Source organism: Papilio machaon, chromosome 15 (assembly GCF_912999745.1).
Source record: "Papilio machaon chromosome 15, ilPapMach1.1, whole genome shotgun sequence".
NCBI lineage: Eukaryota > Metazoa > Arthropoda > Insecta > Lepidoptera > Papilionidae > Papilio > Papilio machaon.
Window position 1 is genome coordinate 8,062,880 of NC_060000.1, and position 24,554 is coordinate 8,087,433.

The following is a 24,554-nucleotide window of genomic DNA, read 5'->3' on the forward strand; positions in this document are numbered from 1 at the left end:
GCTCGGCTATGTTCAATTTAAACATGGCCGACACGAAATGTCAAACATTTTGCGCGCGCTTTATTTGAAATTTAACATTCGCATTCGCATTCGCATTCGCGAATATTGAAGATGAATATTCGCATTCGCATTCGCATTCGCGAATGTGAAAAATCCAACATTCGTTACATCACTACCATGTACTCAGGAGCTTATGTAAAGTGTGTAGGGATTTCTTTCTAATATTTTCCCGTCGAAAAGTAATTACCAGACGCAGCTGTCGCTTTGATAAAATTACATTTTATTGTCAATTTGGTCGCGAGCCCGGAGCCCGGGAGCCCGCGAGCCCGGAGCCCGCGACGATGTTTTATAATGAGGGCCGTCCCGCGGGACCTCGGCCCCAATAATAAGGAGCTTACAACTTAAACCCGAAAATTATTATTTCCACTGACTTTCATATTTATATCTATACAATGTTGCATTTATTACGATTCACGTTTATTTTCAAATTAGGACCCAGAGTTCATTTCTAAAACGACTTTTAATATTCGCCTTAATTTCTTTTGCTCTGTGTTCGTTTTTGTTCTTTGAGCATTGTTTATTTTTGTACTTTATGGCAAATTGTATTATGATACCAAATAAAATCAAGGATTCCTAAAAAAAATTACAATAATCTATTTAAAATATATTCGAATCCATGCCGAGGGAATTCGCAACACATTTTTGGCACAGCATCATAATAAGAGGTTAATAATTTCAACGGCCTTACAATGCCCGTACCGATGCAATACATCTCCCTAAATTACGTAATGCTTTCATTTTATTGAGGATTAAGGTGGATAAATTACTTGGCCAGTAATACATTTTAATGGGACCCGAGAATAAATTACACCTTTTCTTTATTGACCTCGACAAATTTAGAATTTAATATTAAATTCCATACATATTTTATGGGGACATCTATTGTGTAAATGAAAAAAAAAAATTATTTTTATATAAAATAAGACACAGCAAAAAAAATATGTTCATGGTGTCTCAATGGCGGGAAACGTTTTGCGATGAAAACAGACGCCATTTCCTCAGCAAAATGGTCGCCGGAACGGACACTTTTAGCTTTGATTACAACGTGTTTTAATGTTTTTGTCGCTTTAAAACCGTGCATTTCATAGCTTTTAGAGATATTACACGTTGTATGGTGGAATTAAATACTTTTGTCGTAAACTTTTGTGGTCTTTAACAAATACAAAACAAAGGAATAATTATATTTCTTTAGTGTCTGTCTATTATTATTGAGCCCATAATTACTGACAGTTAAACATTAATGTAATCTAAGCAAGACTGCCAAATAAAAGATCATTTATTTTATTATTTTTTCATATACCACCAGTCTTTATATAATGTAATAAATAACAAACATCAGAACAGGCTTGATGAGAGTCCGCGCGCCGGCGAACCCGTCGCGGACAAAAAACAATTTTTTAGAAAGCTGTTAGTGCCGACCATTTGTTTCAGTCTGTCCGCTTTACTGCCTCATTTCGTTTTTACGCGCATTGCTCCCATTGTCCTCAATGTATGATACCCAGTAATGAAATAACTGAACACCACCAATCTCTAAAAATCTTCAACGTCCATTTCGATAGCGGAATAAGTGATTTTATATTACAACACTCTGAATATTATGTACCGATTTACCTTTAGGTAGACAAAAATTAACTTGATATTTAATATCCAGGCTGGCAACAATAAATTGACCTTTACGGCCTTTTGTCCTCGTGATATTAAAATCCTGGAATGTTGGAAGGTAACACAAGAGATTTTTATTTATTTAGTTATAAACTTACTATTATTATGGAGTAATACTCCGCTTAGTCTAAAGTTTTTATGTGGCTTCTCCACTATAACCTCCCATGCATTGATACCTTCTACTGCAAGTTTTGCGATCGTAACAATAAGAAGTTAAGTCGACATCATTGATTTCAATGCAAAAAAAGTCGCGAATTGACTAAAAGAATTTAAAAAAAAACAATTGTCCCAGACTACCAATAGCTATGCAAGTTTCGTAATTTAAAAGTAACAGAAAATTATCAACAGAGGGCGTGACGTCACGTCAAGAGAATTAGACGTGTAGGTGAAAAAAAGCAAAGTATAGTGATAAGCTTAGCAAGAGCTGGCGCATGCATGTGACGTACACATGATAAATGATAGTTATTAATTACACGGACACTAAGCCTCCCGTATTAGTGATATATTGCATCAGCGTACAGCCTCCGTCTCCACCCCTTGTCACCGGGGCAGGCTGAGCTTGTAGCATAACAGGTTACCTATAACGTGTTTATCAACAAGGACACTTTGGCTGCAACACGTTTGTTATTATAAATGCGAATGTTTGGATAGATGGATGTTTGTTTGAAGGTATCTCCGGAACGGGTCAACGGATCTTGATGAAATTTGGCACAGATTTAGATCGTAATTTGCAAGAACACATAGGATACTTATTATTAAGTTTTTTAATTCCGGGCGGACGGAGTCGTGGGCGACAGCTAGTACTTATATAAATCGAAAATTGTTGCAAATGATGTGAAAAAAACTAAGATCATACGATTTAAAAACATTTCTAGAATATTATTAATTTAGTGAGAATTATCAGAAGAGGAAGCACTAATAAAGTACTTAATAATGTCCTTGTTACCGAATAAGCAAGATAAAATAATAACTTGGAAATGCAAGTAAGTACTAACTTATCCTGTAAAGAATTAAGTTGGAATGCAAAGTAAAGTAGACCAAGACCGAAGTTGCATAGTTAGAGTTACGAAAACTTCTGAATGTCTACGAATAGCGAATATTTTAAATTATACGTTCAAAACAACGATAAGTCTCTGCAGTTTGTTATTCCCGCATCATATAGAAATGCCAAACTTAATTTTATTTTGCTAACTTCGTGGCTAAGCGAAATCGAATGTTGTATATAAAAGTGTAGTCATGTCTTAAAAATGATTAAGTTAACTAAATAATCGTTGGTTTCTGAGACCAAAATACCTGTATATACCATATCGCTGTCTCTTTTTTTGTCAAAGATAATGAGAGGGATTATAGTCTCAGAAACCAACGGTAACTGAGACACTAAAGCACGCGTAGCAGCTATGTAGCACGTAGGTTACGGTTACGTGCATCTAACTAAATCGTTGTTTTTGTCTATTGAATGTTATCCAAACCAATCTAAAGTTCACTTTACTTCTATTTCATATTACTCAGTAATATTTCTGGTGTTTAGTATTGCTCCTTCCGTGTTCTTTTTTTTAACAATATAGCAGAATTCTTTTTTTGGTAAAATAATTTTCATCGTGACCATATTTCTTAAAAAAAACATATTCGTAATAATATTTTTTCGTACTACATGAAAGGATTAAATTGCGTATTGTAGTTAAAGGCAGCTACATACATGTATATCCAGGAACCTGCGGCCGCGACTCCAAATACCTTCCTGACATTCAGACTTGTACACAAATATTATTCGTTTGGTTGTAAACTTTTTTAAGCCTATGTTTAGACTTTTAATGTAAGGGTAATTAAGTAACTGTGTATATTGATAAATTGTCGGTGATTATTAAGTACAGACAATGCAGTTTGTTTGCTTCTTTGTAAATAAAAAACTAGTTAAATGTATCCGTCGCCATATTTATCTGGTATCGTAACCTGTCACAGTTTGTGCCAAAACTTTTACATAAATAACAATAAAAATCATGAGATACCACTGATCCCCCATCACACCCCCCAACATCGGGTAACGGGACACGCAGTTTCCATCAAATTTATACCAAAATAAATCGAGTTCAGATTAAAATTTGATAAATGAGCGACACGAGGCAGAACTCGCACGATATTACATCCGCTCGATATCAATTAAAATATGTAACATAGTTACAATACAATTAAAAAAATTAAATAATCGTACGCGTAAACTGTTATAAAATGTAACACTGTCATAATTACTAAAATGATTATTTGATCAGTTTTATAGCAATTATTTTTACATAAATGAAGTTTTACCAATAGAAAAGCTTTCGAATGCATCGATTCTAAAGAATTTTTGGAATTAAAACTTGTCAATTGAAATGGCGCGGGTCGCGTGGTGTGGGGTGCGAGGTGCGGGTTGCGGGACGCGTGGCGATTACAGCGTTCTCTTCTTTGCATTTGGAGAAAACTTCAATTGCACAGTAATAATGTTTTAAATTATCATCAGCTTACTATACGTCCCCACCGAGGGGCTCGGAGCCTACCCCAAGTTAGGGGTGAATAGGCCATAGTCAACCACGCTGGTCCAGTGCGGGTTGACTTCACACATATCATTGAATTTCTTCTCAGATAGGTGCGGGCAGCATCACGATGTTTTCCTTCAACGTAAGAACGTCGAATAAATGTAGGTACATAACAATGTTTTAAATGATGTCATTTAATTACTCTCATGTTTCTTGAACAAGATACTTCTAATACAACAACAACATTTTATACAACACTTACATTTAGTGTGTCACGAAAACAAAAAGTTTTTTTTAAAAGGTAAAATACTTTATCTTTTTGCTTGCTTTTTCTGGATAGATAATATTGTACAGTATTCGTATAAAAAGTATAATTACTAGTTTGAATGAGATGTTTCCTTTGACGAAAGCAATTTAAATGTGTTCTTTTGTAGGAGCAACTAATTATACTGCAAGTGCAGTTGTACTGGATTTTTTTCACAAAAAATATTAGAAAAAATAAAATAAAAGTTTATGTATACATTTCTGTACACATTCAGATAACTAGCATTATTTTGATTCATAAAATGTATTTTTTGCTTTTATTATTTTTTTAATAAATAATTATCAAATAAATAATAATAAAATGTCTGGTATGTATGTATGTATGCGTGTTGTAATTTCGGAATAATAAGTAATGGAATTTTTGGAAGGCTCTATTCATTTTTATTGGAATACTAAACAGACTTTATGGTGCGAGGGTCAACGTGGTTGCATACTGTCACGTCCCAAACAGCGCTAAATGTGACGTCTGAAAACTGAACTGCGAACAGTATTCTTCAATAAAACAACAAACATTAACAAAATCCATTCAAAATTTTACAAAAAAAAACATCTGAATTGTTTCTATGACACAGTATGTAGGTTAAAAAAAAATGTAGAAAATTAAATATAAATGATTATGCCTAGTTGATGTTACTAACTAATATCTTACTAATATTTTAAATGAAATGTTTAGATGCATGGATGGATGTTTGTTTGAAGGATCTTCTGAACGGTTGAACGGATTTTGATGAAATTTGGCACAGATGTAGAACATAGTTTGGAAGAACACATAGGCTACTTATAAAGTTTTTTTTAATACCGCGCGGAAAGAGTCGCGGTCGACAGATAGTCCTGATGTAAGTCACAGCTCCAATATTAATGAAATGTCTCAACAAACACGACGTTAATTATAGGAATAAGTTGAGTGCTGCCATTTGCAGTTTGTGACACATTTGACGGTAGTAGATCAAAGCGCGCTGCCCGATCGATATATCACGCCATCTGACGGAACTTTGATACAACTCATCTATATTTGTTATTTATTGTCTGTTCTTTGACTGTTACAGTAACTTGCATAATTATTAAAAATAAATTGTAAAGAAAATAGTAGTATACAAGAGTCCTATGTAAAATGTGAACCATTGTGAACATATGGTAGTCATCATTATTTCTGAACTGTTGATGAGTCGAGATGATGAGCACACAAAATCAAAGGCCGCCACGAAATACTGAAAATAAAAACATTAAACTTATGAAAAGTGCTATTAATCTTTTAGTTTCAAACCAATTCGAGTTTCATAACCATTTTTTAAACGCTCTTTTCAAAGCCATAGTTCTTAAAATAATTAATATCTACTTAATTAAATGAATAATAACATTTAATATATTTTAGATATTTATATGATAAAGTTGAAAGAGTTTTACTGGAATTTATATATAATTTGAAAAGAGAGGGATTAATTAAGATTGTCAGAAATAATTATGAAATGCTTTGATAAAATTAATTCAATTAGAATTGTGTCTGAGAGATTACAACCCTTTGTCTCGGAACTTATCAATCTTAATGTAGCATATTTAATTGTAAGTTTTGTTAACAAACCGACTTCTCAACTATTAGCTAAGTTTTTACTATGTTGTAGTGGTATGTCATAAGTACATATATCTCAAATATAATTCATTAAAAGTAACTTGATAACCAGTTACATAACAGTATTCCCTTTAAAATAAGTTGAAGTTGATTTTTTCGTTCATTAAGTTACAATCAAGTACAAATTAAAGTTGTGAGCGCAAGCACTGCTGGTGTAGTGGTATCATGCAAGATTCCCATTCTTGCGACCCGGGTTCGATTCCCGGGCAGTGCAATCTCTTTTTTTAACTGTATCTATTTCATCAACTTTTTTAAGTGATGTCATAAAGTTTAAAATAGTTTTAAAAAAACATCTTATACTTTACTTGACATAGACCAAATTTATAAATATACATATATAAATTGTAGCAAATAATAGCATATAATATAAGCTAGGTATATAATATAAATGTTAACTTTAACTGCCTTTTCATTGCTACTCCATATAATAAAAGGAAACCTTTTACATTATAGTTTCAAGTACCCAATTTATTTAGAGAAAGATTTTCTGCTACATTCTCTACGACTTGAACTGTGACGCCAAATTTATGGCGGAACGTTTTAAGACATTAGCTAATCTTTATATAAACTACTAGACGTAAGAAAACTTTCTCATAAAATGTATTCAGTAAAATAAACGTGAAAAGCGAAACAACTTTATGTACATTCAAGCAAAATGGAGGCAATTTATAAATACTTTTATTTGTTTCATAAAAACTTTGAAGGAATATTTTTAAGTATTCCGTCAGAAGAGTCATTCGCATCATGTTGCACAACAATAATCACAACTCTACAACTTTCATGATATAAAAATACAACCTTTTAATACAACTGATAGATAGATCAAAGATATTTCTAAGAAATTAGCTACAATTAAGAACTTACAATATAAAATAATATCTGAATAATCAAATCATTGTCTAGAATTTCTGAAAGTTACTCAAGATTATATTGAACAAAATTATAATTTATCATTGAATTCCTAAATAAGGTTCTCGTTAGTTTTGAGGTTTCATTCTAAAGGGAATCCCTTTAAAGCAAATTAATTATGTCTCAAGAACACGGATCAATTTCCAAACTCAAGTGAATCATTCAATTTGATATCGATAATGTTTCAAAGGGCGTCTAATCTAAAGTTGTATTGGTGAGGGAGGTGAGGGGCTATCTGCTACTGAAACTTAAGCCCCTTGTTAAAGTTCAGTGTTCCATCAATTCGGCAACGGCCAGAGAACTGCGCCGTTCATGAGGAAACAGTAGTATCGCTTTTGAACTAACCTACGCTGCGGTTAGTCTTCTGTAATGTATTTTGCCAGTAAAGAATTTTCAGTGCCGCAAAGTAAATATCTATATCAAAGTGTTCATTTACTTGAAATGTGTGAAAGACAGCTCCTTTGTTTATATTTAGTAGAAGATATCAACACTAAATACTGTTATTTGGTTGTCTTCTGTCTGTCTGTCTTCGTCTTCATTAATTGAACACAATTAATGAAGACGAAGACAGAAGACAACCTTTCTTTATCTAATTAACATAAATAGTGTACAATCGTTTCTGTTTTATTGCTGGATTAATTTATTTGTAAAAGCGGTCGAAATGTAATCCAGATGAAGTAATAGTCCAATAAATAACTTGAGATCTCTAGAACTGCGCTTTGCTCTGAGTATAAATAGTAATAAATTTGGTTTTGCAGAAGACATTTTGGACAATATTAAGGCGGGTCAAAACAACTCTGCTATAAATTTAAGTTTAAAGCCGTTCGGGCCATTTAAGTGTAGCGGTCTTAAAATTTATAAAAGAAAATGTTTATTTGCCCCCAGATGTGTTAATAAAAATTTCCTCCAAAGGCAATTAAACTGGTATACCTAAGAATGTAATTAAGTAATTTTATATTAATTATTTGGACGATTTTTATGATTGAAATATTAATAAAAGTAATATTTCATAGTTGGCAGGGACTTCTTCAAGTAACTGCTTAGAGCTATTTTCAATGGACACTATTTTTGTCGCTTTTATTCGAAAACTAAATTCAATGGACGGTTTCCGCGGTGAAGCAGGTTGTCAGCGAGCAGTTTCAATTTAAAGCGGCAATTTCTTATTTAGAGCTTATAAAGTCAAAACATCTTTTGAACATTCGACATTAGAAATAAAAACAGTGAAGCTGAAATTCATTAAAATGGGGAGAGAGCTGGGGTTGCATCGGGGGTGGAGGTCGCTTCCTCTTTCATGACCAAGCTGGGACGCGGTTGTTTACCCTCTTTTCAGTCGGAGAACTTTAAACTACTGCTGCCTTTTGATATAAGAAATTAATAGTTCGAGAGAGATATTGGATACGGATAAGTTTCGATGAGATATTCAAAAGTTTTACGCGGTACGTAAGGTAGCGAGTTTTTATTTAAAAGTAGTAAAGGTACTTAGTAACATTTGTATTTGATTTGTATAACAAATATTAAACTTCCTTATCAGTGTCGAGGGCTTTTAATTGTATTCCCTGTAAAAGACCCGCTCGTTACATCAACTTAACTTTAGCCGAAATTACATCGCCGAGAAAGTGGTTGTCATGGGAACACTTAAAACATTCCTGTTTACTTTCTAACCGGAGATAGAAAAAACATTCCATGTGAACCTGCTAACGTTTGTCAAATTAAACAAAAACTTCTTGTCTCGCATAAAAACAACCGAGGGATTCTTTCAAAAGATAAGAGCGGACTATTAACGTGTCTACTTTACACGCGGCTCGTCTGTTAGCTGGTGGCTGGGCTCAAGTCCCGGGAGACAAAAACAGGTAGGCGGCTAGCGGACCGACCTGTCTGTCTGTACAAACAAGTCGAGACATGATCCAAATACCATCATATAATACATGTTATAAACTGTTATTGTAGATATGTCATTAGTCCGGTGATTCATGAAATTAATCGAAAATGCCGCGTTTAACTGAGCGGTGTTATAAATAGGTACATACCTACTTAGTTACTGGGCAATTCTCATAACATGAACTCGTTATGTGTTTGTTTTTCTTAATTCTCTTGTAACTTGTGAGGACAATTAACTAATTAAAAGTAACAAAACATTAACGGACTTACACATAACAGAGGATATTTTTAGCAAAGGATTCTTTTTGTTGATATTACTTAATTTTTTTTTTTACATTATAGATAAACTCTCCAAATTAAAGAAAGAGTTTTTCATAATTTCATTCATTTATTGTTACTTAGATGCCACTTTGCTATGATGTGGCATTTTGTGTTGCGTTTCTCATAAGTTCCGGCACTGCAATAACGCGGAACTATTATAAATAACGTAAGTAACAGGGAAATGTCCCGTTTGTTACGAGATAACTCGCAATCCGCTTTGTGTTGTGATACAATAATAATACAATCAATTTCTCATTCCCACGGGACGGCGCAAGAGTCGTGACATTTTTTCTACTCCTCAACACAACAATTTATATGTCGTCTTTGTTTAACGACCACAAATTAGTGAGACAAAAACGTCAACTGCATTCCTCGGATGCACTATTGTTGGAGTCGGCACTTTTATCTCCCAACTGAATGTAGGAATTTCACGGTTCAATCATCTTAAACGGCGAAACATTCCCGTCCCGTTCGCTCTTGAGTGTACGGTCGCCGGCTGTCCCGCTCGTACGCAAGTCCTAGACGAGGCGTTGATATCGACGCAGCCTTATCACTGGCCGATGGCCGGACGACTATTACCGTTATTGCGTGAGTGATAAAGATATATTTAGTGTGTGTTCTTCTCGTTTGCGTACCTGAATGGTCGTAGCGTAGAATTCGAGAATGAAGTAGCTCGCATTCACCATCACCACTCGCCCTCGCACTCGCCTCTCTCGAGCGAGTCAGTATCGTGCCGGAGCTCGAGAAGTGTAGACGTTTTGTTCGAGTGATCCGCGCGCCAACGGCTGCGTGTTCCGATTTCGGAATATTTCGGTGTTAAAATTACACATTTTGTTTTTTCTCGTGCAAGTTATAAATATGTGTTTGTGATTAATATTTGTGGCCGGTTCATTGCCTCCCCGGGGACGTGAGGCGATCACTTCGAGGTTTGTACTATTATTTTAATAATTAGCTACGAAGAACGGACACGAGTGATTTCCTTTCGCTATGCAATGCAACTTAAACCTGTTTTTCGTCCGGTCCGGCGTGGGAAGGAATTCGGATCGCAATAATGCAAAGAATGCTGTGAGCGTGCGGCGTCCTGCCTTCTGCCTCCTGCCGCCTGGCGAGACTAGCCCGCGTGCCCGGCTCCGGCCGTTGCCTCGGTCGCACTCGCAGCGCTGGATCTAGGGCTCGCACAACAAAAGCCGGTTGTTGCCGGTCTACTTTCTTTTATGTTCCGTCCGCCGATCCGTATTCCGTATTAACTACAGAAGAAACATCGCTATTCTTTTTCCTAAATGTAATAGAGGTACCTACCTACCCACCCACGCAATATCTCTTTTTAACAAAACTAGCGGCGTCTATCTAGACCACAACATTAAATTATGTTCAATTTAAAGTTTACGTAAAGAGGCATCATGTCTTGTAAAGTTATGAAGGCGTTCCCAGAAGCCGCTTTGCGAATGTTATCTCGAAAGCCGACGCCGAAGTTATCACCCTTTGTTTTTCATCGAGGTCATTGAACTTAACTAATAACCTTACACATTATTAAATTATTTAATTTTCTTGGAGTGACAAATTATATTTTTGAGAACATTCCTTGACTTGAGATTTTTGTTGAAATTTAGTTATAAAGTTGGGGCAAATTTAAAACCAAAATACAAAAACCAAACAATTTTTTCTGAAGTGCGTACATTTTTTCAACATTGATTCACAAATCTCTTTATTGATTTCTCAAAAGAGATGTGCCTACCTGTTTCCGATCCTTAAGTACCTATTGCCCGGTTCCGTTGAAAAGATCCTCTGTGAAGCCACTCATAATCATTACACGGCGATTCTTTAACCTGTCACCTGTCACCTGTCACGTAGGTTAACACTTATCACAGTGCTCACTGACCTCATACCTGTCACATTAATCTTCGTTACGTGTTAAATGTACCGCACACTGCACATGTGACAAGTTATGAAAATAATATGAAGAAATCCTCTAATATCGTACATAAATATGAAATTTAGTAAGTACTATTGGTTTTATAGAGCTTGGAAGATCTGGTCTGAATCATTAGAATAAGACAATGTAGACACAATAAGATATTAGCTATTTGGAACTTTTAGTAATATCTTAAATTGTTTGAGGACTTTCTTAATGTAAGTTTATACTTAACTTGTGTATTAATATGAAATTATTTGTATACAAACATAGTCAAGTAACTTTTGAATAATGAGTTTTGTTTGTGTAATGTTTTGAATTTGAATCTGTTCAGTTGTTTCTGCAATTACAATTTTAACATAGAAAATATGTTTATTATAATTTAAAGATGTTTAAAAAAACAATTTGGAACATCGTTTATTTTTATCGTAGTTACAAAAGGGCTTTTAGCTTATTTTGTATTCGCTCGTTTGTATATTTAGTTTTCATCAGAAGGCTACATCCTGTATACATTAGTAGACGCATCGCTGTAGCAAAGCCGAGCGTACTTTTTACAGTTCGTTCACATCTCATTGTTTATACGATGAATATTTCTGAACTATTTGTGCCGTTTATTGGGTGCTCACCGAGTTATATCTTAAGGTGATTAGTTTGTAAATTATAATAGAAACAATGAAAAACATTATCCAGTACCTGGTACCTGGGAATGGTCTCTTTGGTGAGAATATACAGGATGCTGGCAATGGTAATAAAATAACACTGAAGGCAAGCCTCTCATGCGTCAATTTCATTAATATTTTTCGCGTGTATTTGGAACGCAAGGAACATAGTAGGAACTTAGTTAACTCACAATGTTGTACGGAGTAACATATCTACAATATCATCATAAATATTGTGGAGATCAAAGTTAAAATAAAAAAATTAATATACAATTTCTAGCTTTCTTCGAATAAACGATAAATTTTCCACGTACTTTTTATTTTCGCTACTTCAAAAGAAACCATACGTGTTTATTTCGTATTTATTTTTTTATGTTCTTCATATTTAAATCGACTTACAACATGAGTACTTACAGATAGGGTATTTAAAAGACTTTTTTCTGGTTAAAACTTTTGCCATCAAGAAATGGTTCTGCTTATTCTACAAAGGTTATCTGTGTAGGTTATGTGAGTAGTTAATTTTTCAAAATATAAGTTAAAAATGTTTTACACGTGCAAAAGGTAACGAGTAATAAATAGTACCGTTATTTGTGTCCCGCACCGCGTGTGGGTAACGAGCAGAGACAGTACACAACGCGTGCGCGTGCACGTCATTTTACTGTGAAATATATCGCCTCTTCTCCGCTATTACAGATAATAAATCCTGACAACACTTTTATAATTTTGTAAAAAAAAATTAACGAGCGTTTAAAATTTTCGTACAGTTTTATTTTAATCTCGCTACTATTAGCTCTAAATCTGGAATACAATATCTATCTTAAACCTGCACAAATTTAGCTGAGTTAATGCATTTACCAATAACAGTTGTCTTAAAAAAACAAAAACAATCTTGTGACTAAAAAATTCATTGTCAAATTTTGCATTCCGTGCCAGTAATATCTACGAAGAGTCCACATAATTTGTCCAATTAGGTAATTTCCTCGAACTGAAGTCACTTTACGACCGGCAGCCGTGAGCAGGAAGGAGAAGGTCGCAAGGCGAGGCTTAAGTTTTTAATGAGATAAGCGGTGTTATGGTCTAAGTGAAAAAATGTTGAAAAATTACCTTTATATTTATAAGTCATTGTAAATATGGTAAATGTGGTACACATCATGTAGAACACATAGGCTACTTATAAAGTAATTTTTAATGCCGTGCGGACGGAGTCGCGGGCTACAGCTAGTATTTTAAAAACTAATAGTTGGTAGGAGACGTGGTGGAATCTTAGGCAATATCGGATGTTTATTTATTACCAAAATTCCGCAATATATAGTAACAGTGAAGTTTGCCTTATGAGACAGTACGCTACTAAGTTGTGGAGGCGGGGGACATTAGTTTGAAGTTGTTGTGCGACATGTTGCCGCAGTTGTTGTAGACATCGGCCCTGACAATTCCAATACTACTGCTGTCACACTTTCTTACATTACTTTTTGTCACGCCACTTTAGCGGCAGCTGCGCCTTATTGCTCCAAACATTACCGTGAAATTAAATAATATCAAGGTGAATAAAGTATGGAACAAATAGATGAGAGAAGATGTTTGTAAGCTTTAAATGTAAAACGTCTCAATAGGTAACTGAGTGAGTTATGTGTTCGCATTACGAGCTGCTATATTTCGAAGTAATTTAGATAAGATAAGTCGCCGCCGCGCGCCGAAGTCTACGAGCTACGTTCCAAGCAAATATTTGTTCTGCGACTGCGAAACTTATCGTTTGATAAAGTTTTAATTGATAAACAGCATTAACAACTCCTCAAATCGTATCTCTCCTCTACCTTTACATTTAAGTGTGCCATTCAAATAAATTTTATCTACCTGGATGATGGAAATTTTAATGCAAAATATTTTAAACTTTATATTTATTAATTAAAAATTTAAATGACTTGATTGTAAAAGAAACCGTGTCTATATTTTACAACATTACGTAATTGTAAATATATTTTTCATAATCATTCATATTAGAGTTAAAAATGACTTCACGCAGATGCAGTCCATAATCTTAATAATCGTAATAATCTGTGCTAATGACGTAACAGTGAGTCAGAATGACGTTTGTACTATATTTGTACTATGTATGATATGCTCGATCCTTATCAGAACTTCGCAAAGGAATATTTAAAAAGACAAATATATTGTTCATCGCGAAATAAACTGAAACGTATTTCGTTGTATACGTGGAGCTCTATTCCTATTGGGATAAGCGCATGCATTTCTTCGGAGCAAATATTTGCTCGGCCGCTATCGGCGTCGTATCGCCAACCAAATGTTGGCTCACAGCGCTAATGTATGCTCTTGCACAGTGCGATGGAATGCTGAGCATGCTCAATGTTTACTCAACCAGCTACCTACTACGATTTGAGCTCTCGTCGGAGAAAGATTGACTTTTATAACTTATCTAACGTAAATATATTGTACCAGAATGAAAGCACGAGTTAAAATCATAATTAATCTTGAGATAACTACATATATTATCTGTATCTATGTTGGTCAATGAAAAAAGATTAAATAACTTACATTTGTTTGCAAATTCCATTTTTATTCAAAATACTGTCAAAGGTATTTGAACTTTATCGTATGCAATGTTTTTAGAACTCCGATGATTTAAACGAAACTCAATTTATCTCAATCTACTTAATCTCAACTCAAAATTGACTTGAGTTGTAGCGAGTTCCCTCGAGGACAAACAAAACGCACAACGTGAGACACGCTGCACCGCACCGTAAGGAGGATAGAATAAACACGCCGCCGTGTGTAGTACAGAGTGTTTGCTGGGGGGTGAGCCCACTGCGCCGAGAGCTGCACAGCGACCATACAGCCTGATTGATTTATGACCGCCCAGTACAAAGTTGCTGCTCGGACTACTTTCATTTTGAAATCTTAAAATACACAACAATACGTTTAGTTAATTTATTAGTTTGTATTTTGAATCGTTTTATTGTGCTACGTTTTCATTGAACATTTAAATGAGATATGTATACTCTAACTCTTGACAATGTCTCTCTTTTCACAATCTCTTGACAATTTATTACGAACAAATTACAAAAAGTAAGCAGTATACTTAGCCGTCAAATAATGTTGTATGCTCAAATATATACACATATTCCCATGAATGATTTTATTGGTACAACAATGTTCTTGTTCAATTTAATTGTTCATTGCCTACATTAACTAGGCCGAGGGCAGTGTGACAAGTCCGAAAGACGAATAAATTTAAATCGGGACTGACATCATTTAGTTGGCCTTCGCGACAAATAAAATGTAAGGAGCAGTTGTTGGTGATGTTTTGCTAGGGATTTGTATGGCGCCCAGCGACCGGCGACTGTTTGAACTTAGAAGAGAATTGTGGCGTTTCGCAATTGATTTAATTGTTTTACACACTTCAGACACAGACTTGCTCGACCTCAGCCTAAATTTAAAACTTCAAAATAAAATGAAAAAACGAGTAAATGACTCATTCAGTACCGTGACTAACCAGCAGCATAATACAATCGGTATATTCTGCAATAGTAACAGTTGATATAAAATCTGGTTTCGCCTCAGGTACAGTAGAAGTAACAGTCCGCACAGACTGGTTGTACCTCCAGGGAGCGCTGTCGTGTCGTCACACAACCTCAGTGACTAACCACTGAAATTAAAATGCAGCGAATAAAATATGATATATGTCGTTTCAAATATTTTAAATTATTCTTTAAATTAGAGGAAACTAATTAAGGGTCAATATTTTATTAAATTAAAAACGTTGTTTTACAAAATTAACTTTATTTAAGCGAATTAATGTTGCGATAATTATATCGAATACTAATAAGCTTAAACGTACTTAATTCTCCTTACAACAACAAAAAAAAACTTGTTTGATACTCGCGTCCGTTTCTCAGGCAACTTTATAAGGCGCAAGTGCGGTGATAGATACGAAGCAGTAATTAAAAATAAAACTAAGGCGAGGTACCTGTATTACTTAATATACATTTAAGGAGACTCCCATAAATGTATAAAACTGGGCTAGTTAAGGATCATTATAATTAAAATAAGTCTCAGGACCCTAATAGAGAACACGAGGTCCTTTTTTAGGCAAAATGATTTCCTCAAAACGTGGGAAAGATCCTGTATGATATACTGCTTTGTGTAAGTGTCTAAATCTACCTGTATAATAGATTGTAAATATTATAAATATCTAAATTAACAATGAAACAAACTAATATACTTAATATAATGAGTTCATATTCATTCGCTTGTACAAATGTACAAGCGCCGGCCGCCGGTGAGAGCAGACATTCAGTTGCGGGATTAATAATTTAATTTATCCCACATCAAACGTATTATGTACACAATGTCTATGCTATTGTGGCTTTTAATTCATTTATATTTGATGTTGAGTTAGCAATGCTGGTATGTTATTTAATTTCCCAATTGATAAATAATAATAATAACAAATTTTTAAAAATATCAATAGCAAAATAAGAAGCCATTGCCAAATAGAAAGTAGAAAAGGAAAATTCATGTGTATTTAGAAATGTTATTTACTCAGATATTTACATATTAGACCATGTAAGAGGTATGCAATTGACCATACAATGTACAAGGTGCAGTATTCGACCGCTATCAATGCAAACACATCAATGTACCTCCTCCCCTCACGCCGCGCCGTCCCGTTGCTCGGTATCCGCTTTAATTATCGTAATGAATGCCTATTGCATTGCCCATCGAAGTGTTACTGTGAAGATATCGTTCATATTGATGGAACATGCGGCATACAAACTGTTTTTCTACTAACTAATTAAGCGATGTGGAAGAAATTAGACACAATTATCTTAAATTAGATGTAACTTAAAATTGCGCTATCAAATCAACTGAAGTTGAATTATTCATTTAGACAACATGAACCGCCATTCATATTAAAATAGGTAACTATGAACTTCACATATAAACATTTATCTTGACTTAGTGATCGCGAACCTCGCTCCGACTTCACTCAGATCCCGAGATTAACTCAACTACGCAACATACGCGGTCTATTTATAATAACTGCTTAGTATAGTCAGGATGTTATATTTCTTATATATGTCTATATTTAACCATAGCCTTTTAGTCAAGTTTACTTCGAGAATTTAAATGATTTCTGGTAAGAAATATTGATCTATTTAATATAAATACCTTAAATTACATACAGTTACTGTTATAAGACAGAAAGCAATAACATTAATAAAATATTTGATATAATACAGAGAGAAAACAGTTGAGTTATTTTCTCGAATATTCGATGTTGACAATGTAATAGTTGTAACTGCGTTGTACAATTACTATGAGGTGTTTCCAATGTGTAACAATGTGTAACAATGTGTAACAATGTGTAACAATGTGATACGCGGAGTGTTTGTGATGTTTACTGTTACAACAATGATTAGTGCTAGCAAAAATAATCACAGTACAGCTAGTTCTTAGTACACAAGATAAAACGGTAATTGCAACGCTTCTACGTTTTACTGCTTATCTTATTAATTTATATATTTATATTTTATATAACAATGTTAATTATTTTCTACTTCAATGACTTTATACTCGTGTGAGTATATTTCAATATCAAGGTCTCAGTACACATGGTTTTATTGAAACAAGTTTTGTTTGAACAAACAAGTTTATAATTTCTCGCGCAACCACAACTTGTAGAACCACTGCCACAGATTTATTCAGGATTGGTTAGTGACACTTTTTTTTGATAAAGTAGCCTTAACATTGTGCAAAAGTTTAAATAAAATTGGTACGATGTATTAATATTATAAATAACCAATGCAAAACTCACACAAAGTATAGACTTGGTTCGCTTGACATAAAGATTATGTAACCGTCCTCATAATGACAGCCACAAACATACATTGAAGCTATTCCGGACGTGTGCGGCTCTAAAAACTATATGACATACAGCATTTACTACGCCGCTCACATATACATAGCTGCACGTTGTGCGCGTACACTCACGTACAAAATATCTTACTTATCTTCTATTACGTATTATTTCATTATATGCGTTTATAAATGTGACTATTTGAAATATACAAAGAAAATATAAAAGTGTTCACGAAAGATAAAATTTCTTAAATTTTGAAAATTGTGTTGCATTTAGTATATGTGAATGAACCAGATTAAAATACACATGACAGAATTTCCCTTCTATATTTTTATATTTTTTGACTTTTTAGGCAAGGTTTGCGGATTAAAAAACATCACTAAATTTATTTAACTCTATACATTTTTAGACTTATTTGCTTATTTACAAAAGTTGAATTCCTTTGGTACGCGAGTGTACGCAGGCTACACAGTACACTTGCTATCTGGTGGTAGCGACATAGTAAAGCATACAAATTGTTAGTTAAAGTGTGTGCGAGCGCCGACATAGCACTCATTGTACTTCGATCAAACGATACCGGAAATGTTCCCAGTACTTTAGTATTGTTATTTTGTTGTTATCGATGATAGTTCGTAACACAGCTAAATATAAAATGTTATTTATACCTTTATCTTAACTATGTACTTGTTTATATAAAACTAGCAGTTGCCCGCGTCTTCGTCTTCGTGGGATTAAATAAAATCTAGTAACAAATGTAGCCTCCGGGGATAGTGTAGCTTCTCAACAATAAAACGATTTTTCAAATCGATTTAGTAGTTTCGGATCCTATTCAATGTAAGCAAAAATCAAATCTTTCCTTTTTATAATAAAAAAAACATAAGATTTTCGATGCTTATACTTACTGTTTCACTTAGTCGTTAAATATCTGGGGTCATTCACAACTCTGAGTGAGCAGTTAGTCTCTTCGTTTGACAGTTTAAGAAAGGTGCAGGGTTCAAAAGAAAGCGTTGACATTATCAACTGCGCAAATCTTTATGTCTTTACATTTTGTTGACATTTAACATAGAATGCAGCTGCCGACGACACGACGCGACGGTTGGTTTCCAACACAACATTACCTTCCCCCTCACTTTTGAAGCCAAGAATGCATGTCGACCGCTTTTTGTGAAATGTTAAATGTAAAAAATAATTTACGTATTTAACGGTCGTCGTTGTACGTTGTAATTGTAAAGTATTTAAAACTTTTTTAATTATACAATTGCCACTTAACCGTATAGAAAATGTATGTCCAACGCCAAGTTATCTAAAATATCGCTGTGATAAGATGGGCGACAATTTTTGTATTGAGAAGTTATTCAATATCAAAGTTAAATTTTTAAACTGTAGTTTGTCGATATTAAACAATTTTGGATTCAAGCAAAAGGGAAATTAATGAGCCGGCGAAGAGATTGCGAAGTGAAGCTATGCCGAGTGGTGCCGAGTGGTGCCGAGTGGTGCCGAGTGGGCTGCGATGCTTCGGCTGCCAATTAACTAAATTAACAGTCCAATGTTTAAGACAACGGCGCCTGTTCATGACTTTGCCAACAAAATTATTCCGCTTTAGCCTGTTTGAACTCGCTTTAGGTAACATTACTTATTCGAGCATTTCATTTAAGTTTATCGCTTCAATAAAAGAAAAATGTTTAACAATATACATAACTATAGATTTTTATTTATTCTCTTCCTCCTGAATTACTGATATCATATTGTTTTTATGCGTAGTTCAGATTTGAATAATTTTTATATTTTCGTAACTTTAAACTAATTTGTGAACTCTAAGGTCGAATGCAGAGAGTAGCTTTAAACTGAATACAATTCAATAGCTTTTTCACGTAACTATTGAAAATCTACAGCAAAACATATACATATATATACGAACAAGTAGTGATACAGCAGCGCACAGCGAGCGGTCGCTCGGCAAAGTTTCTAGCTAGTTGTATTTTGTTTTTGTATCGGAAACACACTAACGAAGGCTGTTGCGAGTCTCTCTAGCATTTCAAAAGTTTTTTTTTTACTTTTTCGCTGTGGTTATCTCTGCGCCTCAACGTTTGTACGTCAGAGGTCGCTATTGCCGTTTTATTGTTATGTTTTACTATATTTATAAAACTTATTTATTTATTTACATTTTACTATACTATTTACTAGAAAGTACACATATAATGAAGATTTAACTAATTATTCAGTCTCAAATTATTTGAATAAGTCTCAGCTTAGACAACACCTCGCTGAGGACAAACTAGTTACAAACGTATCTCTTTTGTAGTCCTTACACAGCTCATACATTTTATCTACAAATTTATTTGTGTAATGAAACAACATTACAAGTTCATATTTAGATGGCAATTAAATTACGAATAAATCTTCTTGGGACATGTGGTGGACATCTTTAGAGGTTATTTCAGGGTGATTGTGGGCGAGTATTATGTACATATGCAGGTAATATTAACATATTGACAAGGGCAGTTTCTGTAAATCTTATCTGTTTTTTTTTACCTTAAATAATATAATAAAAAATTCAAATGTATACAAACAAACACTTGAGAGCTTTTTGTTTTACATATTTTACAAGATCTTAAATTAGTTTTAGGTATCCTGGCTTTTAGCGTCATTCGACTGTACGATAACGGGTCGAGAGTCTTAGCGAAACAAAGGAAAACTGGAAAATGCTTTAAATATCTAATAGAGTCTGCTTTCTGCGATGAGGAGGGCTGAAGTGGCCACGCTGCATGCTGCTAACTGCACGCTGTATGCTGCACGTTGCATGTACCTTGCAACTTATTCCATGTTTATTTACTTAACGTAGATGACTTTGCCTGTTGCAAACACGACACCAAAAATTAAGCTTGTATGCCGCTTCAGGTTTGCTGCAATTTAAGTGAACACGCGATCGCCCGGTGGTAGGAGGTGCCTGATTAATAATTCATTATCGTCGGTTCGAATCCCTCGTGAAATATATTTTGACGGAATATTTTCTACCTCGGTGGTGTAAAGAGACTTGTATTTTTTGAATACAGTGTGTTAGACCGCTAGTCGGTTCACCCAAATATTCGTGTTTAAAGTATAAAGACTATATTCGTAATTTCTCGACCCCGATGACCTTCTCAATATAATTATCACGTACTTATCGCTTTAGTTGCTCCAGTCTCTGGATGTTCCAAAGAAAAAGCAATTTAACTTAAGCAATAAAAGTTACATGTAATGTTTGTCCGTCGGAAAATTTTCACTTGAGACAGCGCAGACGACCTTGTGCTGGTGATAGACAATTACTTGTTTTCAGAAACAATTATATTAACTTGCTCTTTAATTGTACGATATATATATTCTTCAGTAATTTCTTAGACGTTAATAAAAAAAAAAGAATACGAAACTCACGATAAATATGTGTACATTCATTAAATAAGTGTGTGTTTTTTATGTTCTATGTCATTAATATTATTCTGCGCTGGTGTTTACCTTGGCTTTACCCTGGGGCACCGTTTGTTTTTGTCAACTTGGGTGTCACCAGTTGTTGTGTGTCTTGTTGTGTATCAGTTATTTGGTGTCATCAGAATTAGCATAAATTTTATGTATAATAATTTATTATATTTGGCGAAAGGCAGGCGGCCGGCCGTAAAAAAATTTGCTAAAACTTGAAGGTTTGTAAAACCTTGTGTGTCGACACTACGTGAGTGAGAAAAGGCCAGGGAAATTATGATGAATAATTTGTCATACGGATTTAAAAATATGATATAACGAAATCCGATACTTGTAACGTTATATTGTTATTTGGAGATTGTACAAGTGCACTTAAACGTGTAGGTGACAAAGTGCGTGTACATTGTTACTGTCACAGGCTACAGTTTACAAGACGCGATATTTATTTCATAATACCTCTGCCACTTCTGATGCATCGTTCCAGCACAGCCTCGCGCAGGCAACGACGCGCGGTCAACGTGGGGGCGCGGAGGCGGTTGTTTATTGCCGATACCCCGCACACCTACGCTGTATGCTGTTGTTTGTGAAGCAACCTTCGTGTTGCTTTGTTACCATCTGTTAATATCTTTTGTATTCTAGTAAAATTGTTCTGTAAAAACGTGTATAAAAATACATATTGCTATTCCATTTTTGTAATAGGAAACATCTTCTTCATCTGTATCGTAAGTTATTATCTAAAAAGCTATCTTTTTAATTTGTTAAATCAATCTTCAAGATGGCGGACACAGTACAAATGAATTCTCAGTCAATTATGTCTTTGTTAGTAATTGAATTTTAAATGACAAAGCGCTTGTAACTTAGCCGTAACTTAGCGCTCAATTAGTTGCAAAGTGAAATTTCTCGTCAGACTCTGAAACTTTTACATCTAACAGACTATTCTTTGTTTCCGGCGAACTTTCTTGCTTCAATAAAAGCTCATAGTGCTTTCATAGTTAAATGCTCGTTAGAACTAAGCGTCGTTAACATTGAACACATTTCAACCATCTCGTTTCTAGTTCTTTTTGGAAGTGGTTGTTTTTTTTAGAAACCTTTCCCGTTTTTAAAACGAGTCGAGTTGATGTCACGGGTAGATTCACTAATTACTATTCATGAAATGTTTTAACTTTTCTTAGTATTTACAAGAACTTAGGGTACATTTCTAGATATTAATAGATGTACGTAAATGCTACAGAATCTGTAATAGACACAGATTACCCAATTAATGGCTAATATACTAATTAATGTCATATCTACTTGATCTGATCTAACTCATAATATGTTCTGGTCTTTTTAATTTTTTTATAGTTGAATTACAAAGCAAAAACTTATGATTATTCATTAGCAGCAATAATTTACGCAAAAGTAACTCGGTAAAAAGCACCAACTCAGTCCGCCTATTTAGGCGTGCTTACCTTATTTGTATCAGTAAATGCTCAGTTCAGCAAAAACTGATATTAGGTATAACGCTGTAACTGTCGGGATAGTCATTACTTCATTAGTTCTATGCGACTTAAATTGATAATTTAGTATAGTTTGTGACAAATGGATTAAATAAGAGAGCGCACAAATTGGATCACATATTAATGACGTCATCCGTGGTACCATGTTTATTTAAACAAAAACGAGGGTCTACTAATTCAGTTTGTAATGATCACCGCAAATGAGGCATGTGCGTATGTTTAAATACACCATTACTGGAAACGACTTCTGTAATTTTATATAATCACAATAATTAAAGTTGTCTGTCTGTGAGAATAAAACTCGCTGAATAATAATTACACCTCTTAAAGATAATGTACATTTTTGACAATGCTCGTGACTTTGAAATTACCTTGCAAGTTTTTTGTTCAAAGATTTTTGTTGTCATACTGTTGTGACTATTTTGCTTATAGGAACTGGTTGGAGTACAAAAGTGTCTTTTCACTATTTTAAACCAATCTCTAACGACTTCGAGAGTGGCAAATTTGGGTTTAAAAAATCCTGAACATCACCTGTTTTAAAGAACACCATAAAATACGACACGTATTAACATTGAATTATGTTCTCCTGTAACAATAATACGTGAACAAAAGAATTATTGATATTTTTATGTTGTGGGAAGTAATATTGTATGTACTGAGATACAATAGATTTATTATATTTATATTTTACATGTCTCTTTTATTCAGTGTCATTGTTTGTATGTGTAAATTCCATTTTAAGTTGATGTCATCGTTCACGTCAATAAATAAAATTTCGTAATATTAAATACATTGAAAAATGAAGACCATTATAACTTAGTAAGTCTAATTTAAAAGAATTTCTAACTTGATATATTAAATGAGGCCGAAGACTAAAGCCGTTGCTCAAAGTTTTATATTAAAATTCAATTTGTTTACTTTCAGGGGTGAACCAACAAAGTATGTTTAACTTTTTACTTATTAGCAGAAGTATAACAATTCCAAGTCAAAAGTTAAAAATGATTTAATGTATGTAGAGGAGAGGTTCACTTCCTCCAATTTACGTCCGGAACATTTGTAAGAAGATAAATGTCCCAAAGAAAAGTGATCGTAGTAAAAGTTTATTCGACTTTCGAGAAATGTATTATTGTTAGCACATGAAATATAACGCAAATTACGAATCTTGTGAAAGATATCAATTTCACATGTTATAGACATTAATCGAAGTAATAAAAAATGTTTTGTTTTTAAAATGATATATTTCTTTTTCTTTTAGGTGTTGCGCTTGATAATTTTGAAGACAGCAGCAAATTCTGAAAACTAAATACAGGTATGTTGTCTAAACTAAACTATTTATATTTTGACGAGTTCTAACAGTAAATTTTATTTTTTCTTAAGACTTTTGATTTCTTGAAAAATACAGAATTATTTGTTTGGAGAAAAACTAACAACAATCAAGAGTCCCCGCGTGGTAACAACTGCTTTGAGAGTGTATCCCGGTCTAAAGTTGTACAGCCAATTAAAAGTTAGGTGGCGTTGCGAGCGCCAGTGCTGCCCTCCCCGCTTCACACACAGGCGTGCGGACGTTGTCGGTACTACAAACTCTGCTCAAGTTATCATAATTCCCCGCTAGAGGTTATGTAGAACTTTTGGGATTTTATATAACCTTATTTACAATATTAGAAAGACTAGGATCAATTGTTATTTATATTTTAACTTATATTAATAGGTGCTTAGACGTGTGAATTGCAAAGTTTTGTAATTTAAAATACTTTTTAGCCGACTTCAAAAAGAAGGAGGTTATCAATTCGACTGTATTTTTTTTTTTTTTTTTTTTATGTGTGTTACCGCGAAACTCCGCCCCTGGTGGTCCGATTTTG

At 34.1% G+C, this 24,554-nt stretch overlaps 1 protein-coding gene and 1 non-coding gene across 3 annotated transcripts in view; both read left to right on the forward strand.

Annotated features, from left to right (window-relative positions):
• Nucleotides 1-6,329: 6,329 nt before the first annotated feature.
• On the forward strand, nt 6,330-6,400 carry Trnag-ccc. Its single transcript has one exon. It is a non-coding gene; the product is annotated as a tRNA-Gly (tRNA).
• A 3,512-nt stretch (nt 6,401-9,912) lies between these two features.
• The window catches only part of LOC106713242 (GTP-binding protein RHO1), a 46,473-nt gene continuing 31,831 nt past the window's right edge, over nt 9,913-24,554 (forward strand). Inside the window, exons 1-2 of one of the 2 annotated variants that reach the window (XM_014505983.2) lie at nt 9,913-10,220; nt 23,951-24,004. The gene's annotated coding sequence lies outside the window, so the exon portion shown is untranslated. The remainder of the gene's footprint in view (nt 10,221-23,950; nt 24,005-24,554) is intronic. The other variant, XM_014505984.2, reaches the window with a different exon arrangement.